Here is a 25,680-nt window from a genome sequence, read left to right as displayed (position 1 = left end):
TATATATATATTAAAAGGCGATAGAAATTGTTGTGACTTCGTGTTTAGAAAAAATGATAATATAATTCTTGAAGTAGAAATATTTGTCTTGTAGCAAAGTTAGCAAGCGAAAGAGAGCTAAAGAAAACAATAAATAGTATCGATTTATTGAAGTAAAAGGTACTGGGCACGAAGGGTTTTTGAGATGTTTGGCAGCCGGAAGTTATGGCCGGATGTACGTGAGTTAAATGCAGATACCATCCGTTTTTCAGTGGACACGCATCGTTAAATTATCCTGTCAATTTTTAAAAGAATGGGGTGGGGCTGGAAATCAACATATCATTGTCGAATAAACTTGAAAGTATCTTCTAACTATTCACATCCCAAAATATCCTTTTCGAGAAAAATTTTGTAGTATTCGAAATATGTAGTACACATCCTTTTTAAATTCTTTGAGATAGAATCTCATTCAAAAGAGTGAAAATTGAGCAGTCTTAAAAAAGATAATTTTCAGTGTTTAAGTGAGATTTTATTCTTTAGAGTGAACTTTAGCTCTAAAAGTTTTAGAGAGCAACTATATTACTGTATCGACTAAAATTTTCCTCAGAGAGGATCTTTTGTGTAATGTAATTCAGATTAATATTCTCACGATAAAGTGGTAAATAATCCCTCGATGTCTGATGAAGACAAAAAGATGGGAAATTCATTTAAAGGGAAAAGGATTGACGAGATCGTACTATCGCTACGAATTGAAAGAGCGGCAGAAATCCTTTGAAAAAACTATTAAATCTCTTTTAACGTTGAATTGTACGGTATAAATGATTTATTTGAAACTCGCGAGAATCAACAGATTCGACGCGTCTAATTCTGACGTCTCGTGGAACGTTTGATCTGCGCCGAAAATAGATCACGTGTATTCCAATGAGATAATCGATGAGTGGATTCAGGTGGGAAGAAAACTTTATTCGCGCGAGAATCGATGCGGATTGAGTCTTTCAGCATAGGTTCAATCACGAGTGGACAGGAAATGTCGCAGAAACGAGCAATGAAACGGCAATTCCTGCAAATGAATGAACGCACTGTAGTCTCCGTTCTTGCAATATATTCGCGCGAACAAAAAGTGATATATAGAGACGCAGTTATGAAAGAGAGACAGAACTTTAGAACGACGGCGTGTTCTTTATCGCAAAGCGTCACAAAGCGGTTATGCAACTACCCGTTCTTCCTTTACGGTACAGAGTGGACACTGAACTTGGTTACAATTAATAACGCTTATACAACGTAGACTGCATGCATCGAAAAATTACTTTCTCTCGAAAATAATTTTTTGCTTCTTTTTTTCCTCTCTTTATGCAATACGTACGCCTTCTTAATATCTAGCCGAATAATCTCGCATTTAAATTCTCGAGATTTAAAGATTAAAAATTTCACGTTTATCTCGCTTCTCAGAACCTTTATCTTCGCTCGAACTCTTTTCTATTCGTAAAGCCCTTTTGCGATTCAAGTCGCGGACAAGTCCTTCGATCAGAACGGGCCTTCTTCCTCGCTGCTCGTAAAAAGCAGCTTGCTTCGAATCCGGTCGGGGTGAATACCGTTGAATAGAATAATCATAGTGGTTTACGTCCGTTCTAAGCTGAGCAAACAGCCGACGCTGTAATTGTACACAACATGCGTTTAAAATGGTCGCCATAAATATTCCGGTAAATCTATTTGTACTCAATGAAATATCTCCGTTGCAGCAACGAGACCAGAAATAATTTTAATTCGACGAAACAAAAAAAAATGTTCTTATGAACGAGAGAACACCTCGAGATCTGAAACCGCGTCGCGAGCTGAATAAATCCACGTCAACCACCGTGAGGAGCTTCGAAATTCTTAGGAGCCCGCATTGGACGGCGACTATCGTCCTATTCTTTTCATTGGCATTGTTGGGCGAATATTACGAGAAACACTACAACAGAATCTGGCCAAACTTTTGATTAATCCATCGTTTTTTGTCAACTTCGGTAAATTAGAATGAGTAACTCTTTAAATTTTTTCTCCATTTTTCGAAAGAGAATAATTAGCTCTTTTAAAAAGTGAAATATTTTCACTCTTCTCAAAAAATGGCTGTATTTTCACTCTCTTGGAGTGAGATTTCCTTTCAAGAAATTTAGAGAAGATAGTATAAGTTGAGAATGAGATAGCATAAGAAAGAAGATACCTTTCTTTTTGTTTTAACAAAATTGCTCGTGGCTAAATTTTATTATTGAGTGTCTACTCATTACTAGAGAGCTTCTAATAAGACTGAACACGAGAAAGTCATTTTTGATTGATCCGTCATGTTTTAACAATTTCTGAGAAAGAAAGAAAGAGAGAGAGAGAGAGAGAGAGAGAGAGAGAGAGAGAGAGAGAAATAAACTAAAGAAAGATAAAACAGAATGAGAAAGAGAAAAAAATAATAAATGTATATCCTAATCCTTGTATCTCATAGATTTTTATTGTTATACCTACTATCTTACATACAAAACTGCGGTTCGTGTCCAGACTCTTATTGGAGGGTCTCTACTCATTACATGCCGCAAATGCTGCGACACGCCAAACGTCGATTCAACTCGTTGAAATATATGAGGCGTCGCAGTCATTTGGCAGTCGAGTCACATCGCGGATGTACATAAGAATACGTGTGTTTGTGCAGTCACTCTAAATCCATCGTGGCGCGGCGCGGCCGTTTTGCGGCGATCGCAGTTTGAATAGTTTTCGCACTCGATGCCGTCCCTTCTTACCTTTCCCTCTCGTCTCGCCTCTCCATCCCTTCACGCCGATGAAATTCCCCGGAACGAGCTCCTCGTTTCTATTTCCAGTCCCAGTTCGAGACTTCCTTCGCAATCTTCCCTCTGTCTCTGCGTTCTTCTTATTCGCTTCGCCGCGCTACTTCCGCCGCTAGGTCGAGCAATCGCATCTTCCACTCTCCGACCTTTCTCCTCGAGTTCTCGAGTCCGTTCGCCAGGAAACTCGGACGATATTCGCCCGGGATAGACTGTTCAAATCGCATTTCGTCTAGGCACCCGATTAGAAATTGCGCGAAACTTCGTTGAGGTCGTTTCTTCGGGATTATCTCGCCTGCAACGCTTCGTAAGATCTCTGACGATGCAGTAGAATTGCAACGCGAACTTATCTCACGATTCTCTCAGTTTTACCATCGTATGTATTTTAAATTCGTTGTTAATTTAAAAGTTTTTATTGGATCCATCTAATGTACTCTCTTAAAATTCGTACTTTATTTCAATATTATTATTATTATTATTTAGACGAAAAGTTTGCTACTATAATAGAAAGCCTAAATTGATAAAGTAAACTGTTTTAATGTCTGTCGCCACACAAATTAGTCATCTCGCTTAATCGTTAATCCGCTGTACGATGGAGCCGTCTTACTCGACGTTCGGAACTAGCACATAGGTCAGCTGGAATGTTATTGCAGGACCTGAATGCAAGCTCCGGATGAAATTCCAAACATAATGTAGCGGCCGGTTGGCGTCTCCGTAAGGTCATCTGTTCGCATTACACGCGAGCTGAGCGTAAACGTATGCCGAATGTTATACGACACTTAATTAGTGTACATGGGTTCCTAATTTTAATGAGGAGAACATTCCTATATAATCGAAAACGATGGAAACGCTTGAATCGAAAGCAATCTCACTATAGTCGCTCCAGCTTTATAATTTCAATGAAACGCTAAATGTTATTCCTTAAATAACTGATTAGTCTTGGTATGGTCATATATAGCATTGAAATAATCAACGTCGTTTCTATTGTATTGTTTCGGAATGTAATATCGATCTTAGAAGAGAATTTATACCGTGTCTCGCGTTTTTGGTGCAATTTCTCGTTCCGACCGGGCATCGCGTGACAGGTGGACCGACGAAAGGTGCATTTACAGTCACGATTTTCCCATCACGGTTGTTCCACGCAACGTCGAGTTATATTTTTCTCCTTGATAGAACTGGGAATCTCCGTAAAAAAAGCGATGCGTCAATGCGAGACATCTGGCAGAGATCTGTCATAAAGATTCTCGGTGAGTTCACCAGAGCACGGAGAACAAGGGTGAAGTAGAAACTAAGGAACTGTTAGTGTATTAAGTGAAAACGAGAAGAGTAACAAATAAGCAGCAAAATGAAATTAAAAAAAAAGATATAAAAAGAGCGCGAGCAGAAAAGAATAGAAATTACGGAGAAATAGATGGAGGGAGACAAAGAAGAACGGACGGATAGAATGAGTCTTTCGAGTTGAATTCTCACTCAATGACGTCATCATTTTCTTTAAACGAGAACTGGCTAGTAATTAAAAGTAGTATTTATAGAAAGCGTAATTAACGTGATGCATTTTTCACGACGAATTGGTGAAGACAAAATTATTTATTGAATTCGTGTATAAACATTTTTTTGTCAGCAATAGGAATTTTCGAAAAAGCAATTTTTTTTATTGTTTTGGTTTATATAAAAATCTGAAAAAATTTTGGTCAAAGCTTTAATACTTGTCAAAGATTGAACATGAATTTTTATCAGCACAGAAGGCGGATTATATTTTATGTATTTTTTGTAAATTTTTAAAATTTTATCTACCAGAATTCACAATCAAAATATTGATGGTACCTTTAAAGATTCCACGTCACCGGTGGAAAGTTAAAAGCCGATTAGACGAGTTAATCGCGTTTTTATATCTGCAAATCGCCACTTTGGTCATAATATCCGAGAGATAAACCGTCGCGACGTATTTATCCTGCAGAATAAAATCGCGGTACTTAATCATTCCGTTGGATAGCAAAAGTGTACACTTACCACTCGACAAGCGCGCATAAAAAAGAAAGCGATACAAAAGAGGAAGAGAGGTACCATCTCTTTGTGTTTGCAGGGTAAGGAAGAACATAAAGAACAGTTTTTAAAGCAAAATTTTTCTCGGCAGTTAAATGAGCTTACAGTTACCGCATGTAAATATATATAAATTTTTGTTCCGTTGACATTTTTATCATTTTAATTACAGAGAGCTCATTTTCGATCATTTTTTTTCTCTGCGAGTCGCTTTATTTTTTAATTTCTTTTTGCGAACACTCATGGCGAATTAAGAATATTCATCACAGTGCACATTCCTCATAAATCGTTGTGTGAATTCGCATAAATGCATGAAACGAAGAACAAGCTTCTTGTATCATATAGAAGGTGTATAAACATATGCAAGTTAATTAAAGGATTTTCGCAGTAAATGAGAATGCCAAGATTTAATTACATTTTACGAGCCATGTTTGGTGCATTTTGATAATTCACGTATGACAAATATCTGCGATCTGTAATAAATTATTACGCATGTAACGTATGTGAGAATGTAATGTATGTGAAAATATTAAAATAAATTAAATTTGTGAATTTATTCGCTTGCTTCTCGTAATGACAGCTTTATTACGAGGTATGGTGGACGCAAAGCATCGTAACGTAACGCTGTGCTGCATAAACGTCGCACAAAGCGGTCCAAATGAATACGCCGAGTTGTAAAGAGAAACGCGGCGGATGCGACGATCCTTAGCATTCAACTTGCGACTGACGCGCAAACATTTAAGAATCCCGCGTGGCAGAAGGGAGGCGAATCACGAAACAACCGACGGGACTCTCCACGAGATGCGAATCAGTGAAACGTTCCGTCGTTTAGACGAGAGAAGTCACGATAAAGTAAAGTCAGGCATACTCGGAGATGGCGACCCAATTTCGCTTCCCGCAGTATCTCGAGCTTTCAACTCGTCTTCTCGCATCTGAGAAGCAAGCAAACTCACGAACACCGAGATATTTACATTTACTTTCATACCACTGTCGAACTAACGAGCTTTCTGCGCCAGCGTGGTCCTTTACAAAAATTGTGTTTGCGCAGTTGCAAGATATATAATAGATTATTATATACGCTATAAACTTTTAATTACAAGGAAAGAACGGTTTGCTGAAAGCATTTAAAAATTTAGCTTATACATATAAATCTGAAAATATTTTTCTACATAGATATAAGACAATATATAAAGTATCAGTCACCATCATTATGTAATGATAAATCAATTTTCGAACTTAGCTTAGAATTCTCATGCTTGATAGCTTTTTTTCGATTTTTATATAGAATTAAATATTCCCGTAGGAGCGATCGATCCGCATAGTTATTGAGCTTAGCGAACTCAGGGACCCGAGCTCACTGCGGACATTCATCCGTATTACATACACATTTTTGTGAGAACAATAAATTTAAAGAAAAAATGGAAGCAAAATAATTTAATCCTCCGTTTACAATCTAGATTTTTTTCTGACTCAAGAATATTTCTCTAAAATAAAAAAGGGTAGAATCTAGTTCTTCTTCCTAAAATATCTTGTTAAAAACCTATTTAGTAATCTAATGTAATAGAGACGTTGAAAAGTAACCCTAAATTTTTCTATATCTTTTGAAAGTTTGGAATATAAAAAGCTTGATATGAACAACAGACGGAAGGTTAAGAATAACATGTACAATATATGTATTTGATGTATATTTGATAGCAAGATAGAGAAAGCTAAAACATATTTTTTTATTTATATTTCTTAATTAAAAAAGTATATCGATTACACATAGAGTTACATAGATTTTATGTTGAATTAAATAGGGAACACAGTTTAAGTTAGCAGCCGCAGATTCCTTCCGGCAAACTGTGTACGTGACAAGTGCGTGAGGTCATGGAGTGCTATAGCTTAATAACACGAATGTACTAATTATATTTAACATTCTGCGCTTCAAGCGAGCTGACACGATGCAGTGATCTATATTCCAAACCATCCATTCTTATCGCTGTTAATGATGTAATCGTGAACAAATTACGGTCACACTGACACTTGGCGTATCTTCTTTAGCGCTGATGTCATTTGCGGATCTGTGGTTTGAAAGCCATTTCTCCTGATACGGTATGTGCAGGGTGTGTCCGAACTGTCGCTCTTTATCTCGATGTAAAACCTACGTTAAGATTCAGTTGCTTGGGACATGACATTATAAATTAAGAGCCGAACTGAATATAACAGTTCTATATAACTCTGAAGTCATGCATGAGAGACACAAAGTGGTAGAATATAAGCTCTTACGTCAGAAAAATTAAACAGAAAGTCAGGTGGAAAGTAAACTCTGTCAGTTGAATATGATTTGAAAAATAGATTGTAGTTTCTCCTCGTACAAGTATATTCGTACGCACTTGACGCTATTTCCACGAAGCAGTTACTGAGTTTTCCTACCTATAGGTACGACTGTAAAGTGGCCGAGACATGTACATACACATACATACATCTGTCTTCTCGAACTCACCTAATATGGCGCGGCGATATTTTCCACTCGTCGCACAAGTGTCTCGATATGACAATTCGGTATCGAGGCTCGTTAGCGGTCAATAAGTGTTCGACGAATGACGCGAGTGTGCCAATTAAATTACAGACGATGATATATCACATGAATATCGCTTTGACCGCAGCTCATTTTCCTGTATTTATTCTTTATCTCTCGCAAAAGATAAAATCGCGATCTATTTATAATGAAAATTGTATGAATAAAATATCGAAATACTGTATTTATTTTTATGGATATTTTATTTTTAACTAGAATTTTAGCGATGGCTCTATATATATAATTAAAACGCGCGAGAAATTGTATTTATTGATATTACATGGTTCATTTTTGGTTGAAATTTTGTAGTGAGATCCGCGGGTTATGCGGGAAAATTGCATTTACGCACCGTAAAATCGAATGTAAAATTTTCACCGGATCACTTGGAGAATCGAAATTCGCGTGTATTCAACCGCGTTAAACAAAGCGGAGGAAATCTCTTTCTAGGATAGAGAAACGAGTATATTTGCAGAAATCTCACGAGTCGATGTTCACGTAGTTTCACGAGAGCAGGTGTCTTATGAAAATACGTATCGCGCGCTCTCATACGTTATGACGACGAGGTACATACATATATATCACGGTCGTTATATATCACAGTTCCTCGATAGACGTCAGGACGCGGAGAGAAATGTTAAACACCGACAAGATACGAGAAGGTAGGCGAGCAGCACCGCACGTGTCTGGATTTTTCGATTTTTCATCGTTTTATCGGGGATCACCGATGCGTTCTGACATCCCCATCGTGCACCCGCCGCGAATAATGCACCAGACTCATCGCTTCCTATCCCCGAGCTTGATGAGCTTTCGGCTTTTTTTTGTACGACGCGCGACAGCGTGTTCACGACAGCGTGGTATCGATAGGTCCCGACAGCCGTACCTATTTTTCGAATGGTTCTGAACTAGAGATCCTCAAGTAAGAGATTGGATACTATACGTTTGGACCGCCATATTTTTTAAGATACTACTTAAGATAGAATGAGCTAGATTATATACATAAGGTAGAATGAACTCATTCTATTTTACGCATCTATCTTATTCTATCTTAAGATCTGAAAAATATCTGAAAAATACGATGGATCAATCAGAAGTTATCTAAATGTAATCCAAGTAGCCAATCTCTCGAACGGCTCGACAATGCTTGCTGTCCTCCCTATGTTCTTCCACGAGATTCTCAACTTAGCCTTCCTAGGAAGCTTTCGTCGACGGATCCAATCGCGTCCCGCGTAATATCTTTTGACGTGACACTCAGCGGTACTCGATCCGCAGCTCCGCAGGTTTTATGGTCGCAGTCACAAACAGAATTACTCGCGGTCCAGACACTTGGAATGTCGCCCATAATACCTTTGAAGGTGCTTTGCATAATATTTGCAGGAACGTTCATTTCACTTTTCTTTGAAAGAACTCAGTGGATTCTTAATGTATCGTTACATAATCGATCGAAGACAGACATAGATGTTGCAACAGGTATCCATTGTCTATATTTTACATGCTTTTTCGCGCGAAGGTGGTGCTGTAAAATCTTTTCAGTCGTTACATATTTAACTTTATTTACTACTCTTGCAAGACAGTCGCCTACATATCGATAAAGATCTCTATGTTTCGAATAAAACGAGAAAGAGAAGGGGAAGACTGATGGTTTAACTATATCTAAATTTTAAATCGGCAAAGTTAACGCGCTTTATATTTCGCACGCGCTGTGTCGTAAAGATAGCGATTTCATAACATTTTCTCTTATAATGTGTTCTTTACGGATCCTAAAAGCGCAGGTGGAGTCGTGTAGTTGTAACAATCGTAGAAAAGATGCGATTCTCATAGCATTTTACATCCTGCATTTCTGTGGATTGATGCGACCGTAACAGCCGTTCTACTTTACGACTCGTGTCATATAGAAAAGTATTGGTTAGAGTATCGTATAACTTGTATGCACTGGCTCTGTACGACTCGTACCGACTCCGAAAGCTTCCGTTACATAATACAGGAGGGAGGAGGTCTCTCCCATCGCTCGAAAGGTTTAAAATTTCAAGCTATATTACTCGTTGAATTATTATCGGAATAATTTAAATATTTCTCTCTTCATCGTGACTATTCTGGGTCGCGCACTTATTGTTATCGAAAAATCGCTGCTTTTATTATTACAGAAGTCACTTGTAGGTTGAATGCGATTTCGATGTCGGTATACCGTCAACAATATTCCATCTCTTTCTCGAGTGTCAATTTGGTGTTTTCTGAAGACCAGGGCTGTACCGCGCGTTCGAAATAAACTGCAAATAATGTCCATGACAGGTTTCGACACTGCCGTTTCGCTATCAGCGGCTCTCAACGCGTTAAAACGGGAATTTCATCGTGTCGTAATTTGCCGAGAATAGACGTGCGTCGATTTATTTCGGAGCGCTACCGCAATAATTGTCAGGCTACCGTTATTAGCCATTCTCATATGTGATACGGTGACAATATTTTTGGAGTTGCGAATGCAGTTCTGCATTCTGCCCTGAATTCTACACACGGCGGACTTCCGTGTAATTTCCTGAATATTCAAACGAGGCGCGATATCGAAGTGCTTAGTGCTTGCGGTTTCGTGAACTTACCTCGACGAATAATTTCGTCTGTGCACCACTGTCTGCTTACTCGGGACAAATAGGTATGCAGTTATTCTGAGACTCTCTGCCGGGGTGAATGCCCACGAATGTTCATGTGGCCGCGTTGCAGCCTCTCCCCGAGTTCGCGAAAGCTCCAATCAAATATCGCCGGACAGCTTCGCGTACCAGAGCACCTTAATAGTTGCAATAATGCGTTGATTGTTTTGGCCCGGCGCGTTTACACACTACGTTGTAAGAGAGATCGGATACTCGATTAGATCCGACAGGAGAACGATATTTGAGCCGAGAACGGAACAATGGTATAATTAATTAAGGGAATTTCTATTAAAATGCTTATTAATCAAATCTAGCAAAATAACAATGTAAGAAAAGAGAGAAAGAGAGAGATAGAGAGAGAACAATCTTTAATAACACATATTATAGTGATATATACACTGAAAAAATTTATTAACTCTCAGTAAACATAAATTTCTTTACACAGTACTACATAGTTTTATTAAGTTTAATAAATGTAATCATTGAAATAGTCCAATCAAATCTAATCTTTAAATTAATAAATACAATTGATTGCATTCAAACTAAATTTTTAAGATTAAATAAAATAATTTTCATTTAAAATTAAATTGTTTCAATGAAATAAATGTAAATAGGAATTTCAAATTCAAATAAATCGTTTTTTTTTGTGTAAGTAAACATTTACTTACAGTAAACAAATATTTAAACCATCAAAAAAATGGTAATTATATCAAATAAATATATGTTTACATTTAGTAAATATTTATTTAGAACTATTCAAACAAATATTTATTAAAATGTAATATTTTTTTTCCACAGAGACTTAAGTTATCGTGGTTTAAATTTACGTTAAGTTACGTAAAATTAATATTATTTATAACCATCGTGCAAATTTAATCTTGGGCATTAATGTGACGTTTATCCGTGTTCTAGCACAGGCAAACTATAATGAGCTTAAAGTAGACGCAAAGTAAACTTATAATGAAACGTCACGCGCATACTCAACCGGAGCAAATGAGATAAATGATAAATATTACTAATTACGTGTTGCCGCACTATAATTTTCTAACTGCATGAAATTCTCGATCTCATTTCCTTTGCGCTATTCTGGATAGTGTGGACACACACCCAAATCGTGCGAATTCTGTACTATAATATAATGAAGCTATATATACGGGATTATCTTGCGCAAAAACCCTTAAATTAAGATCCACTTAATATTAATTGGGATATAATTAAATACCGTTCATTTGCATTTCGGGAACTTAATTGTCATGATACATTATCATACATTGAATAAATTCATTGACGGCATTAATTCTTCGATGGTAAAGAAAAATCAATCATACGATGAATATAATCGATCTATGTTGCTAAGCACTCAAAAATAGAAGATGAATCAATATCACATGGCATATGGCAATGTTTGATTCGGATATACAAAGGAACCAATATACGGAGGGGAAACAACAATGATAGTCGATAGTAATGGAATTGTTCGCCTTTTCAACACGTTCTCGTTATCTCGAGATTAGTCGGAATTCTTACGATTTTCGTTACGCGTGACGAGGAGAAGCGTATTGATTTGTCGCTTCGCAATATTTTCTTAACACATATAAATGCACGTAAGATCAAATAGATCCGCTGATATCCTGATGGCGGTAGGATATTCGGGAATTGGTTCTTGCTGTCACGTATTCGGAATATTTCCAATGGCACATCGGAAGTATTCATGGATTGCTAAGTGCATTCCAATGTTGAGCAATGCATAAATGATGATCTCTATTTTCATTGTAAAAAATATTTGTTTCTTATTGCGAACATATAATAGCTCTGACGCTTTTAATTTTTAGAGTAAGCTTTTGTTCAAGAGAAAATTATACTTGATTTTTTAAATTAATTAACTTTATTGTGGTATATGTTACCAACTGTTACAATTATTATAATTATTGCTTATAATTACAGCACTGCTATTACAGCACCGAGAGTGAACTTTGCTTCTTAGTATTTATTATATTCACAAAATCGAGAACTTTATCATACATTACTTCGAAAAGTAGTCTTAGTCATTAGCGATAAAAGCATCGTATTCTTATCTAATACCGTTTCCCATTTACAATCGTTAAGGTGTAATCTGCAGAGTCGAGAAAACATTTTCATGTAGCAACGAGGATCGAGGATGCAATGCATCATTGATCGTCATCACTTTGCTTCGTGTCTCTGAAGTTAGTTTTGCTCCGTTTTCAGAATATTCAGTGTAATTGATAGATATTCTGATTTTTTTCTCTAATAATTCTGGAATTCAAAAATTCCAGATAGTTTCAAAAAGAACGATTGAGTGTAAAACGTTTTATTGTAAAAATATTTGGGTACAATGTTTTCATTACACGAAAATTGCAGCTTTTTATTCTAATATCACAATCGACTTGAATGCCGATGAAACTTTTATAAGACGTTCTCCAAAACTCTCAGGAAATTGATAGATTAAAAAGAAATCAGAAGAATTTAGAAAAATTTAATCCGATTACTTCAAAATCGTGGAAACTCTCGTAGTACTTTCATCGCTTCGAGTATTAAGTATAATCGTGTCAGAACTTTTCTCGGAATCTCAGAACTCTTTGAAGAAGAATCAGAAGTCTGTCAATTATATCGAAATCCTACAAATGGGGGGGAGGGGTGATAACTTTACAGAGGACCGCTCTTCGTTGCTTTAGCCTCTGGCCTTTTCCGCTGGTAGCTTTCGCGAATAGTACACGGAGCCTCGGAACTATTTTTAGCAGTCTCGCCTCGTATAGAGACGGTCAATCGCAGTCAGGTCGAAAAGTTGCGGGCACTTTACGTTGTTTCCAGACGCGCTGCCCGGAAGGCACAGCTTTTCATTCCTCTCTCAAGTCACTCTCTGTACCTTTCTAGCAACTTTCGCATTCGCCAATTCGGAATTGCCCCGCCTGCTTCTTCTCAGCCCAACGATTTCTACTTTCGGAAACTTTAGGAGCTAATCTTTATCGAGTAAATGTTTTCGCATCGTGAAAATTGGTTTTTATTGAAAACCACCGCGCGGCGCGATTTTATTTAACTTTGAAATAATTTAGCAGTATACTGAGGTAATTAAAATTTCGCTGCGGTTGTTTTTATGCAAGTATCTCGTGCGCAAACTTATAGCTTTAATTGTTTTTTACCAAATTTTACAAACTACGCAAAACGTTTTGAATTGCGTCAACGTCATTTACATGGAAATACATGGAGTTCGTTGCGCGATATAGATCTATGTGGGACAACATTCTCATTGGTGAAAACGATCTCGAACGGTGTGTTTGAGGAGCACAAATAACGCACACACCATCCGACTCCCAGGCTTGTTTCTATTAGCGCGCCGTGTCGTCGTTCCGATTCTGGAATTCCGCGCAATCGTCTCCGATTGTCTCTTTCGGCCGTGCAAATACCTTAAATCGAAATGAAAAGCGTGACCCAGTTGTTTCTACCCTTCAATAGTTACAGTTACTGTCATGCTATCAGCATCTTGACTATCGGAGATACCTATTCAGATGCAAATGCAGGAATCAAATATTCGTCCCGTTGCAGTTTGAGCGCACAGGTGTTATCTTACCTGACCGGAAACGATTTCACGGTTCTTGCCCTGCGGGAAACTAAACATTTGTACCATAACTAGTGTAACAATGTGAGCGCAGTAAACTTTGATAATTTGACATCAATTAATTTTCTATATTAATAATTAAAAGATTTCCTACTTTAATATAAGAGATTTTAATTTTCTTGTCAAGGCAGGAAGAAAAATACGATTTGATCATTTGCTCATTATATTTTACTTCTGGTCCTATAATATTTTAATTAAACTATTAGCTAATTACACTATTAGCCTTTGTGATAAGGAACGAAATATTTTTATTCAGAGAAAATGTCTGGTTGAAAATGAAACGAATTATGAGATTCTATATCAATCAAAATTCCGACTATCACAACTAGAATTCTTTAGTAGAGATTCATGCCCGTTTTTATCTCCATATAGTTAAATTTTAATCTCGGTTCAATTAAATCTTCTTTTTCTATTTCTAAGAAAATTATTCGAAAAAATTATTTAAAAAATGAAGAGTGAACTAAGATTGAAGTTAATTACATTAGAAGAATTTAATAGAAACGGGCATTAACTAGAAAATTTTGATTCTATTTTTAACTGGAATTCCAATTAATCTAACCAGACATTTTTCTCAGTGTTCATTTAGCAATCGTCGGACGGTCATTGGAGGATAACACGTAGTCAGAGGTGAGGCATCGGTATTTAAGTCTAACCGCGGAGCTGCGGTTAAAGACCGGATGTGTCGACACACGCAATTGATTTCGTAAACGCACTTGAAAATAGAAGGGCTGCGTGACTCACGCTCTCTCGATCCTATATGAACTTTCTTTACGCGTGCACGAATCTCATTTTCCTTGGTAGGATCTGAGGAAAGATTTTCTAGCACGAGAGAGAAAGAAAGAGAGAGAGAGAGAGAGAGAGAGAGAGAGAGAGAGAGAGAGAGAGAGAGAGAGAGAGAGAGAGAGGAATTCTGCTGCGAGTTCAAAGGAAAGCTTTCTTTATACCATCAATAAGAAATTTTGGCAACATTTTTGTATCCGGCTGATTCTCGCGTGACTGTATGAAGAGAAATCGTCGTAGTTGCGAACCTTTGCGCCGCAAAGTTCGATCGAATCACCGGAAGGCGAGCTTGAACGGTGAATTGAGAGTTCCAACGGACTAGGATTAGTATAAGGAAACAATTGGCATAGAAATTGCTAGTTGCCGCGCAGAGAAATGGCGACAAACTCTCCGTGCCGGCGAGTTAGCATGCAAATTGTGGCGGGAACGCGGTTAGTTCGACAGTCCCTGAAGTTACGTGCGTCCCTCGCGTTCCACGTGCAATGTCGAGTGCTTCTCGTTCCGAGCGCGGATACAGTGTCACAAAGAGATTACGATACGTTCTTGTTCGCGTCCTCTAACAGACAATTTGAAACGGGAAGAGACCCGAGGATAAAGATACTCTATTGCTATTACCAGTTTCACTTCTTTAATCGCGTCTCTCCACCTGTTTTTTTTTTCTTTTTTCTTTTATATAGTAGCGTGAACCGATAATGTGCGTTTACAACGATCATCGAGGTTCGACAGGACGAGATCGAGGGAGTCGAGCTACTCGCCGTCGAGCGGAATAAAAGCGCGATGTGCAATTAAGCGCGCAATGGCGCCGAATGCGCAGCGAGACGTTGAACCCGGCCCGATCGCTGAGATTGCCTTTGTGATTAAACAAAAGTGGGTTAATGCTGCGCGTCGGGATCCGTGCATCCGTAATGACGTTGACATCCTGAATCGATCCTCCTCTCGTTCCCTCAGCCATTACGAGAACAATGGTATGTGCTGTACATTGTTCCTTGACGCCGTTCTGTCTTCCTTTTTTTCCGAGCGCATGTTTGGTACCGCGCGGCGTGCGCGGCGTGCGATCGAGAGTTAGGTGCAGCCTCTCTTAATTGCACGTGTTATATGAGGCGCGCCTTTTTCGGCCGTAATAATCGTAATTAATAAGTGATTCGTGCTTCGTTAACCGGCGCTCGTATATACGGTTTCGCTCGCAAGTGGCAGAGAGACTGGAATGCCGCGCCGCTTTTTAATTTAACTTGGAACGAGAGCATCGCGTGGTACATACGTTTGCCTCTATTTGGAATTCGAGTCCTGTATATGGCGCGCCTTTTTCCGCCCTGCGGAAAGTGCCCGATGCGTGTGCGGAAAGCACGTCCGCTTTCCTCTAATGGAAATGTTCCGCGGCGAACAACTCGGTCAAGGAACTTCACCGGCGTGCGAGGAACGGTGCTTCACTCGATAACGATGCACGCACATCTATTTTGAATATACGATATTACGACCCCGACGCAAATGACGCTTTCGTTATCGCCGTTCCGTTCTATTTCCCATTTTTACGTTCCTACCTTTATAATTTATAGTTTTCGCCACTTTTTCGCCGCCGACTAACAATGGTCTAATGGTCTATTTTAATGCGCGGCAAGACTCGTAAAATATTACGCAAGGCGTAACCGGAAGAACAGGACTGATTTACATTATCCCTTAATGTATCAGACACGTATAAAATCTCGAAAAGTGGGAGATTTTTCCGCCGGTTTCGGTACTTTACGCCGAAAATGGTTTAGCCATGTTCCCGTTAAAAACCGCGAATAAAATCCAATGGCTACTACATTGCGATAATAGCACACGTGTACAATCACATTGGGCAATTAAGGTTTACATTTTGCCGACTACGTTAAGCCGATATCAGTGACGATGGTAATTTTGGCGAAATAACCGCTGAGCCTCATCGTAACCGGGTTTACGTGCAAATTTTTATTGTTGCGACATCACCAGTTTCCATTAAAGGCGCTCTTCATATAACGCGCCTATAATATCCAACTTGCCGTCGACATGATTATTAACACTTTTATACGCTTCACAGCCTATCGGTACAATTTAATTTAATTTCATAAAATTTTCTCGCTGATATAAACGAGGAGATAGATACAATGATTTCGATCACTAAAAAAATTCCCATATCAAGGCTAAAATCTCGGCTTTCTCCGCCGATTTTTTTGCTAGGAATAATGAAGTGATATCCGACGAGGGAATTTCGTTGCCATCGGCATTCATTCCACGTTCCTTACATCACGCAGTATAAGATCAGCTCGCGCCGAACGTCGAGAGATGGTGCAACTTTGATGAGGGAAGCAAGGAAGGGGGGAGGGGATCGTGGGTGCCCCAGATGAGAGGAGTCGGGTGTCAGTCAGCCCCGGTCAACAACCCGTCTCCTTGGAAGCGTCGTCGTGGAAGTATCGCGTGCCTACGTCCATTAACCCGGTTAATCGCACGCTCGTTAATTCCCATTTCGCGCGGCACGTCTGATCCATTCTCAAAGTCGTCCGCATTTTGCCATTGTCCCTTTCGCGAAGTTGTTCGTTCCATGACGGAGACTGCGCCGCGCGATAAAATCATACGAGCTATATTCGCGAGAGCGTCGTCATTGATCACGCGGAATTTCGTCGGAAATTATATTAACCCGTCCTGATCGAAGTAATCTGACATTAAACTACAAATTGTACGAGAATTCAAATTATTTTATCGGAGATCTACTTCACGAGAGAAGAGAGAGGTGGGATGAGATTTTTTACGGAGACTGTAGGTACATAATTATTTGATTCAACTGTTGTTACTGTTGTTACGAGTGTAAAGTATGCCAAGGTATAAGACAGAAATATTTCGGCGGTTGTGTTATGTTATCGCCAGGCGGTATTTGAATGTGTAAACTGTATGCGAACGCGATCGTGTCGGCGAGACTGCTATTTATGAATTTAGTGCACGCCAACATGATAGAATGCTCTCGGATATGACTTGTTTATTTCGAAGTTAACGCATGTGAAGACTTCTAAACGGTATATATTTTACTAAAAATATTGAAGAACTTGATTCATCTGGTATTTATATTTTCAGGTATAGATATCCTCAAATTGATTGTCAGGAAACCTTTCGATGTATTGATAGGCAGGAAAATGTATTGTTCAATCATTTCTATCCCTTCATTATTTCGCTCGTTTATACCGCTCGGACAATGTGTCGGATCGAATTCGAACGCAATTAAATCGTTGTTCGCGGCTGGAATCGTGTTCCTCGCTTCCTCTTCACGAGTATGTTCCCGACCATATTTCGGTATAAATAACTCCAAGAGAACCGCGTAAGCCTGAGCGAAGCGGAGCTCGAAACTTTACCGCACTGGCTTGCTGAATACATTCGCATGCACACGCACGCACGCGAAACGACGTGTCTGTGTACGTATAGGTTGACTTACGCGTACTTACTGGCTTCGAGCCAGGATTAGTCACTCGAGACGTGGATCTCGCACGTCCCATTCTACGTGTGCGTGCTACTCGCCGAGGAATCAGCCCGTTGTTTGGTTTCCGAATTTCGGACAGCGATAGGACTCTGGTCCTTCTCGAGAATCCATTAGGATAACTTTGACGTTAATGCTTGCGATAGTAGACGTCTGCATTTTCAAACAATGGCATGGATAATTCGAATCGATAATATAATATAATTTTTTTTTTAATACAGGAAGAAAATTTGTCAGAGAACCTTATAGATTTTTATTCTTTATCTCACTATTTAACTTAGGAAAATAGAAAATACATTATTTTACAAAAATCTATTTTAATGAGTTATCCATTTTACACGGAAAGAACAATTTTGCTGAAGTATTTACGAATTTAGCTAGACTACAGATTTGAAAATAATTTTATTTGAATGAAATGATTAAAATGAATTATATAAAACGTCTAAATTGATTGCCAAAATTTCCAAAACTTTTTGCAGCGTTACTCGTTACGTTTGAGTCCCGCATAATAATTTTTGATAATCCAACAAAATTTGCAGGTCTGTATCTAGCTAAATTTTTAAATGCTTCAGCAAAATCGTTCTTTCTGTGTAAAGATTCTCGAGAGATGTTGAGGACTCAAGAGTATTACCGCAAAACTCCTTTCGTGTCGACCAAGTAACACTGAGGATTTACATACTAAAACTGCGATCCGGTATACACTGTCAGCACTGAAAATCTATAGTTCATGTTATGTACAGATTTTCAGTACACTGCAGGCAGTGTATATCTGAACATGATCTAAATGTGCGATTCGCCATTCGTCAGATAAGAGCGAAGACATGCGATAGTTGAGCGAGGGTCAAGGATCACGATAGAAATACTTTCTCGAGTAGAGTTTCCCGCTGTTCTAATATTTTATTAAAATCCACTGGCGTATTGATGGCTTTTGCCAGGCGGTTTTATCCTTGATGTCCTCTCGTCATAACGTCCTTCGTAACGTAAGCACCCTCGTTTCTGTTTCTCTCTCATCCGGAGAACAAAGTACTCAAACATAGACAAGTGCTCTTTCTCCCGTAACAGTCAACACGTAACGAGGCGATCTCGTGTCTCCTTCTAGCGTTAGTTGGTATCCTTTTCTGATGATTGACGACTCGTTCTCTCCCGCCTATCTCCGGTGCATCAAAATTGCCGCCATGGCACTCCATGCTCTCCGAGACTTGAGCGCGTACTATCGGAAATAATGATTATCGAGAGCAGTCACAACGTTATTATCATGTCTGGTCGCATAAATAATGCAGCTCTACTGGGTTCGGCAGAATTCCCATAATCGGCGAATTAGCACGATATTTGGAATTTGGAAAGAAGGATTAAGAAAAATTTAGCTAAATCTGTTTTATTCGTTATTTTCATTTTGCATAAAGGTACACGGAAAAAATGATTTTATTGAAGTATCTAAAAATTTAAATAGACATAAATCTGAAAATAATTTTGAAGCATTAATATGTACAGGAAACTCAAACACGGATAATGCTGCAAAAAGTTTTGATATTTGAGCAAATATTTGAATGTCCTATAATTATTTTAATAGATTAACAAAATTTATTTTCAGAATTTGTATTTAGCTAAATTTTTAGATACTTTTTTCCTTGTAATCAGTAAAATATTATGTAATATAAGTTAAAACATCTTTCGTTGTGGCTGTACATTCCTTTTATTTATGAGTAAAATATTTCTTCATAAGATCGAAAAATCGTTTGAATTACCGGACCGTGTCCACTTTTCATTATCATTCCCATCTCACCAACGCGTTTTCCTTTGCCCCTCGTTTTCGCCTCGGTTTCCACAACGACGTTTCCTCTGTGTGAACGAGAACGAAATGTCGTTTACTGTGGGCGGGATTCGATCAAGGACTGGATCAGGAAACCAGACAAAATTGGACGGTCTCACGTCTCTAGTGTGTTAACGAAACAGATGAATCTGTACGTAAATATCGTTTCGACGACAAACGGCCGTACATGACGATGGTAATAACGAAAACACACCAATAACTCTACATTCTATAAATTAAACAGCTTAGATGAACAGCTTCACAATTCCGACTCTCACTTATTGTTCGAGCGATTGCTAATGCAAATGAAAAACGTGCCGTGCATTCATTGACATTGCGTATCCGTCATGATCTAACGTAGCAATACGTTATACATCAACTCGCGAGGCCGGAATTTATCCGTGTTCGCATATAGCTTCGTTATCTGCTCTCGGGATGTTTGCATACTCATCTGAATATTGACACACGCGATCTAGCGCCCGCGAGCCTCGTTTGCAATCCGCGGAACAAATCCGATACTACGATCGCGTTCATCCGCGACACTCGCCAATTCGCACGTGACGCGGTAATTAATTGACTAGTTAACGTGACGGTCCCTTTATTATCGCCGTTGAGACTCGGGAGCGCGAAAGCGTCATGGCTCGTGATATACGAAAGGAATTAATCGAGACCCACGGCGGGGAAACATCCGGAAGGGATCGAATTGCGAATGCGGAAAAATGCAAAATCTCATATCGCCGGAACGTCGCGGATAGGTTCGATGGAAATTTACAGACTCGTCGATACTTCCGACGCGGTGCTGCACGCGCACGTACATTATGTACATATGCATCAGGTCGGAATGGTGGACCGATAGAGCTGATCCGGGCGATGGACTAAAGTTCGAACAAACACACAGTATTCGGGCGATTGATTGAAATTCCGTTTTTTTTCTTTTTTTTCTCTCTGAGCCTTTTGCGTCAAGCGTACCGTACTTTTCAGAGAGATAAAAGCATTTATTGTTGTAAATCCTTTAAGAACACAAAAATAAGAGTAAAATATATGAAATATGCAATTAACGAAGATAACACAACAAAAATAAATTAAATTGATATAAATAAAATAAACTATATAAAGATGGAAAGATGATATATGGTGAGAGGACAGGATCTCCAATCGAGCTGCATGAATGGAATGAAAGATGTGTGTTATATAAAGTCCGTAATAAACGGCTGAGCTAACGCTTTCCGTGAGTGATCATCGTTTACGATGCCGAAATCCGAATGCGCATCCCTATTACGGCGTGTATGCAGGGATATTACTAACCGCAAGTAATTTTCGCGGATGGCGGAGCACGATTACCCCCGTAAAGGGGTGGATACCTTCGGGATACACGTTATATCAGATAAGCGCGCTTACGGCTGCGTTACGTGGAAAAACCAAAAAAATGTTCATTTCTTCGTCCGAAATGCGGTAATACAATTGGAACGAGTGCACAGATTTTCAATTCTCCTAGTTCTCAAAGGATTTATTTCGCTTTTCGTTCAATCCGAGAAATCTTTGTATTCGAATTATCAACTTCATCGGATACTGCAGTTGCGGTATAGGATCGTTCCTAACATGTGCTGTGCATTCGTGCTGCTATTCATATTAAAATAAGAGCAACACGTCGTGGTCTGAAGGCTAATAAGAGCACATTTAGCAAAGGACGGGAAGCAGATTGGTGCGGAGCGGATTCCATGTAATTAGTAGGGCAGACCTGTCAAGGTTGAGGATCACTGCAAGTCTGCATCCATAGAGATGAAAGGGGCTGGTCATGGCGAGTCAAAGAATCTCCTGGAGCGCCTCTTGTTTCGCTCGTCCATCGTTTCCTTTGCAGCTGCGATTTTACCTTTCTCGATATTACGTTTCATCTTATTGCGCAAATTAAAAGAAAGAAGGAATAGCGACTGTTAATTATCTGTTTTCAGAAATGATGATATACATTTTTAGATAAATATTAAAGATCTTCCTCTAAGAATCGCAATGTTAATCCTTTGAAGCCGTCAAAATTTGTTTTACATAGTTTTACATCGACGAAGTTTGAGATTCATTTAATTTATGTTAATTAAAAAGCATTAAATATATTGCCTGTATAAATAAATTGCCTGTATAAGGCAATTCCCACAATTAATATGTAAATAATATATTTACAAGGCAAAAAATATAGATATAATTCATTATATTATTAGAATATATACGAAGTTAACTGCAAACGACTCTAGATTTCGACTCTAGAGTTGAATTCTCTTTAATGCGAAAGTCAAATACAATATAAATACAATATAAATAATTTATTTATGTTTGATTTTATTCTTGAATTATAAAACTTCTTGAAACTATTTTTATTTTGACTCTCTAGAAACAAAAAAAATATTTTTTTACTGCTTTTGTTAAAAAAGTGACTTGTAAATTAAGAATGTATCGATATTTGCATTATTTATATATAGTCTTTCTAGAAGCATTATATTTCAATGTTTAACGCTACATATATTTTTATCTTTATTTTTATCTTTATTTCCTAAATATAATTAATTTATACAAATTTATACAAATTCCGAATTTCCCTTGAATTTAATTAAAAAATGAAAATATACATATAATATTGTAAATATGTAACACTCGCCCTTGAAAAGTTAAAAAGCATTAATCAATTTTAAGTAATCAGGAAAATAACATATCTAATTTCTCGTATGAAAAGAATAAATACTAAATTTATTTTAATGACAATAATTCATATGTAGTAGATGCGACATGAATATATGAATGAGTCCAATATCCACCGTCAATTTTAAAAGATTAAACGTAACATCCGACAGAATATTCGGCAGGATATACTATTCCTTCGCCAGAATCAATATCTCCCGACACATAACTTCCGTAAAATGCACCACCACGAGAAAAATATCAAGTAAGGAAAATCGAGCGTGAGATTACACACGTAACTTTATGTACCACTTTATTAAGAATACATCATCTCCTTTGTGGAAAATCGATAAGTTAATCATCTCGCGAGTAGCTGAGGATCATCCTAAGTTCGATATTTAATCTATCTAGAATCTATCTATCAAGTTATTCGTTAAATCGAGTAGTGCGCAATATACACAATTAAAGGGAAGATCGCTCTTTGCGCGTTTAATTCTATCTATTAAAAGCAACGTGTTTCTTCATCTCAACTGATACAGACAATCGACCTCGTTCTTGAAATTCTTAGAGTCGCAGGAAGCGAGAGAGAAAAAAAAGAACGATCCTGATGTTCGGTCGTCAACGGTCAAGTCGTTGGTATTCCCGGCACGCGATATGAATTTTATGACCCACGAGAGCATTAAACGTCGTGAAAAACTTATCTCCGCAAAGTTGCAAGAAGCGCCGAAGGGGCTAGTGATGTTTTTTCAAGATTTTGTTCCCTTTATTCGCGTGCCTATGAACGCACATCATACACGTCCCCAGCTATATTTATGCGCTTCTCGTAATGACGAACGACGATATTTCCGTGTTAATGTCGCTTGCCGTTTAAAATACGTTTGCCGTTTAAACTAATTGCTCTCGCGCCGCGTTATCGTCGCTCACCTCTCGCGACTGGCATCTATCGAAACTCGTTTATCGCCCACACGCTCACGCGGAATCGCTTCGGGCCAGAAGCGGCAAATTTATATTTAGAACGTGCGTCTGCGTTGCATAATGTTGAACATTGAAAGCTGAGCAATTAATCTCGGAGAAACAATCTCGATAATTTATTAATTTATTTTCGATTGATCTTTTATAAAAGAACATACGATTATCCTGTTTTTTTTTTATTACACACGATACGTCATCATATCTAGGTTAATTTTTATTCATTTCTACAAGAATACACAATTGGACAATTTATTATATTAAATTTAATACACGTCTTCCACTCAAATTTTTGTGTTAAGTTAACAAAAGATAAATAGAAAGTAAATAAAATATTATATAAAAAATAAAAATAAAAATGTAACTGTAAACAAACTGTGGAAATATATTTTTTCAGTAAAATTACATTTATAATGTTAACAGACATTTTACTTGTTTATCTTAAAATTTATATTTTAAAATACATTTTATATTATTTATTCATTTATTCGTAAATTATGTTATTTTAACACTAAGAAATATTGAATATCAATTTACATAAAATATGCAAATGATATAATCACATTATATTAAATTAACATTCAAATATATTGAAAATTCAGCACAAAATTTTAACAAACATAGAATGGATCATTTTTAATATAAATGCAAAATATTTTTTACCGTGTACAGAAATTAAGTGATTTTTATATGTTATACCTTGATATATTTAGAAAGTATTTGTAAGGCTGTGTTTAAAAAAAAAGGAATGGAAGGAAATTAATATTTAGCCAAGCCAAGAAATACTCCTAGTATTTCAAAGAAAAGAATTACGAATGATCCACTGTGTATATATTAAAGATTAAATAATTTTGCCAGAATTTTTTTTGTCAAAAATGTACATTGTACATCGCATCTGCGTTTCACTGACTAAATATTAATCAAAATTATCATTGTTTATAGCATCTGCGACTGTATCACCGCACCGGTGACATATCGGAAAATATAAAATGCGCAGAAGTTCACGGTAGTTAATTTAACGTTAATGTCATTTCCCGTTCGTTTCGTCGGTGCAGCATTTTCGCGCGCGCGCGCGCTCATGCTGCATATCTCTCTTTGCATCCCACCAACAGAGCGAAACGCGTTTTATCAAACGAAAGGTCAGCCGGTGGAAATTTATAGTAATAATTTCCGGCGTTGCAAAAGTTGTTAAGCTCGTTGAACAATGAACGTGGAGGACGGCGGTTAAAGATCTTATTGGAAAAGTTCATGAACTGATTAAGAGGCTCTTTGAAGTTTATCCCAAAGTGGCATTTATAACGGAGATGCTAAATAGTACTGTGGCATCGAGTTTAATAACGAACGTACGAATTTATCAAGGATATCTCTTAAAAATATGTCTCTTTCGTAGAAATTCACGAAATTCATGCGTTTGATACCTTTTTAATCTTCTTGCATAATCACTCGCGCTTTTCCACAAAACGTGAACTCTTTCGCGTGAGTGACACAACGTCACTCTCGCCCTTGAGAGGCGCGACGTTTGCGTCGACGAAGATATAAAAACGGTCGCTCTTGTCAAGAAACGAGTCGGCTCCGGTATGATAGCGGGTGTTACACGTCGCCAATGACAACGATAAATAATCCCATCGCATAACCCCTTCAGATCCCGTACATTATAATGTACATCAAATTTGAAAACATTAGCTGTTGAAATTATTTTATTTTATCGACACCATCTGAGATCAACATTCACACGATAACGTACATGTTGGAAAATTAGTCAAAATTTTGAGAAAAATTAATTCTCTTAATATGAATTATTTAAAAATACTCTTAAAAATTCAATTTAAAACAATTGAATTTTTAATATGATCCCATTAAAATCGCATGTTTGAAGGAATTAATACTAAAAAGTCTCGATGCATCTGATAAAATTTGCAACAAAAACTCATGTAAAATGAACAGTTACACGTCAATCATCGCAGCTCACATTGTCCCATGATCGTCTCATGATGTTCTACAATTAATTTCGTCCGGTGTTAAAAAAAAGATTGCATTTGACTTCAGCGATACGTTTCGCTGTTTTAGGAAACGCGCATTGCGTGTTTCTATCCCGACGATGCGAGCAACATGGAAATATGTATGTTTACCGATTGATTGATTTGTTGGTTTACGCTCGGGCGAATTGTTGTTGAAAATGAAAGAGAGAGAGAGAGAGAGAGAGAGAGAGAGAGAGAGAGAGAGAGAGAGAGAGAGAGAAGAAAATTTACGTGCAACATGCGCTCCGGCGAAATCCCGCGATGCATCGCGTCGATGACAATGGTTGTTGCACCCGGCTGGC

The 25,680-nt window shown here is 37.9% G+C and overlaps 1 protein-coding gene across 1 annotated transcript in view; it reads left to right on the top strand.

The window, feature by feature from the left end:
* The window catches only part of LOC108686998 (dystroglycan), a 66,050-nt gene that overhangs the window by 2,901 nt on the left and 37,469 nt on the right, over positions 1-25,680 (top strand). The gene's annotated exons all lie outside the window — the stretch shown is intronic.

The sequence above is a fragment of the Atta colombica genome, unplaced genomic scaffold (genome assembly GCF_001594045.1).
Source record: "Atta colombica isolate Treedump-2 unplaced genomic scaffold, Acol1.0 scaffold198, whole genome shotgun sequence".
Lineage (NCBI taxonomy): Eukaryota > Metazoa > Arthropoda > Insecta > Hymenoptera > Formicidae > Atta > Atta colombica.
This window is presented reverse-complemented; position numbering and strand designations above follow the sequence as displayed.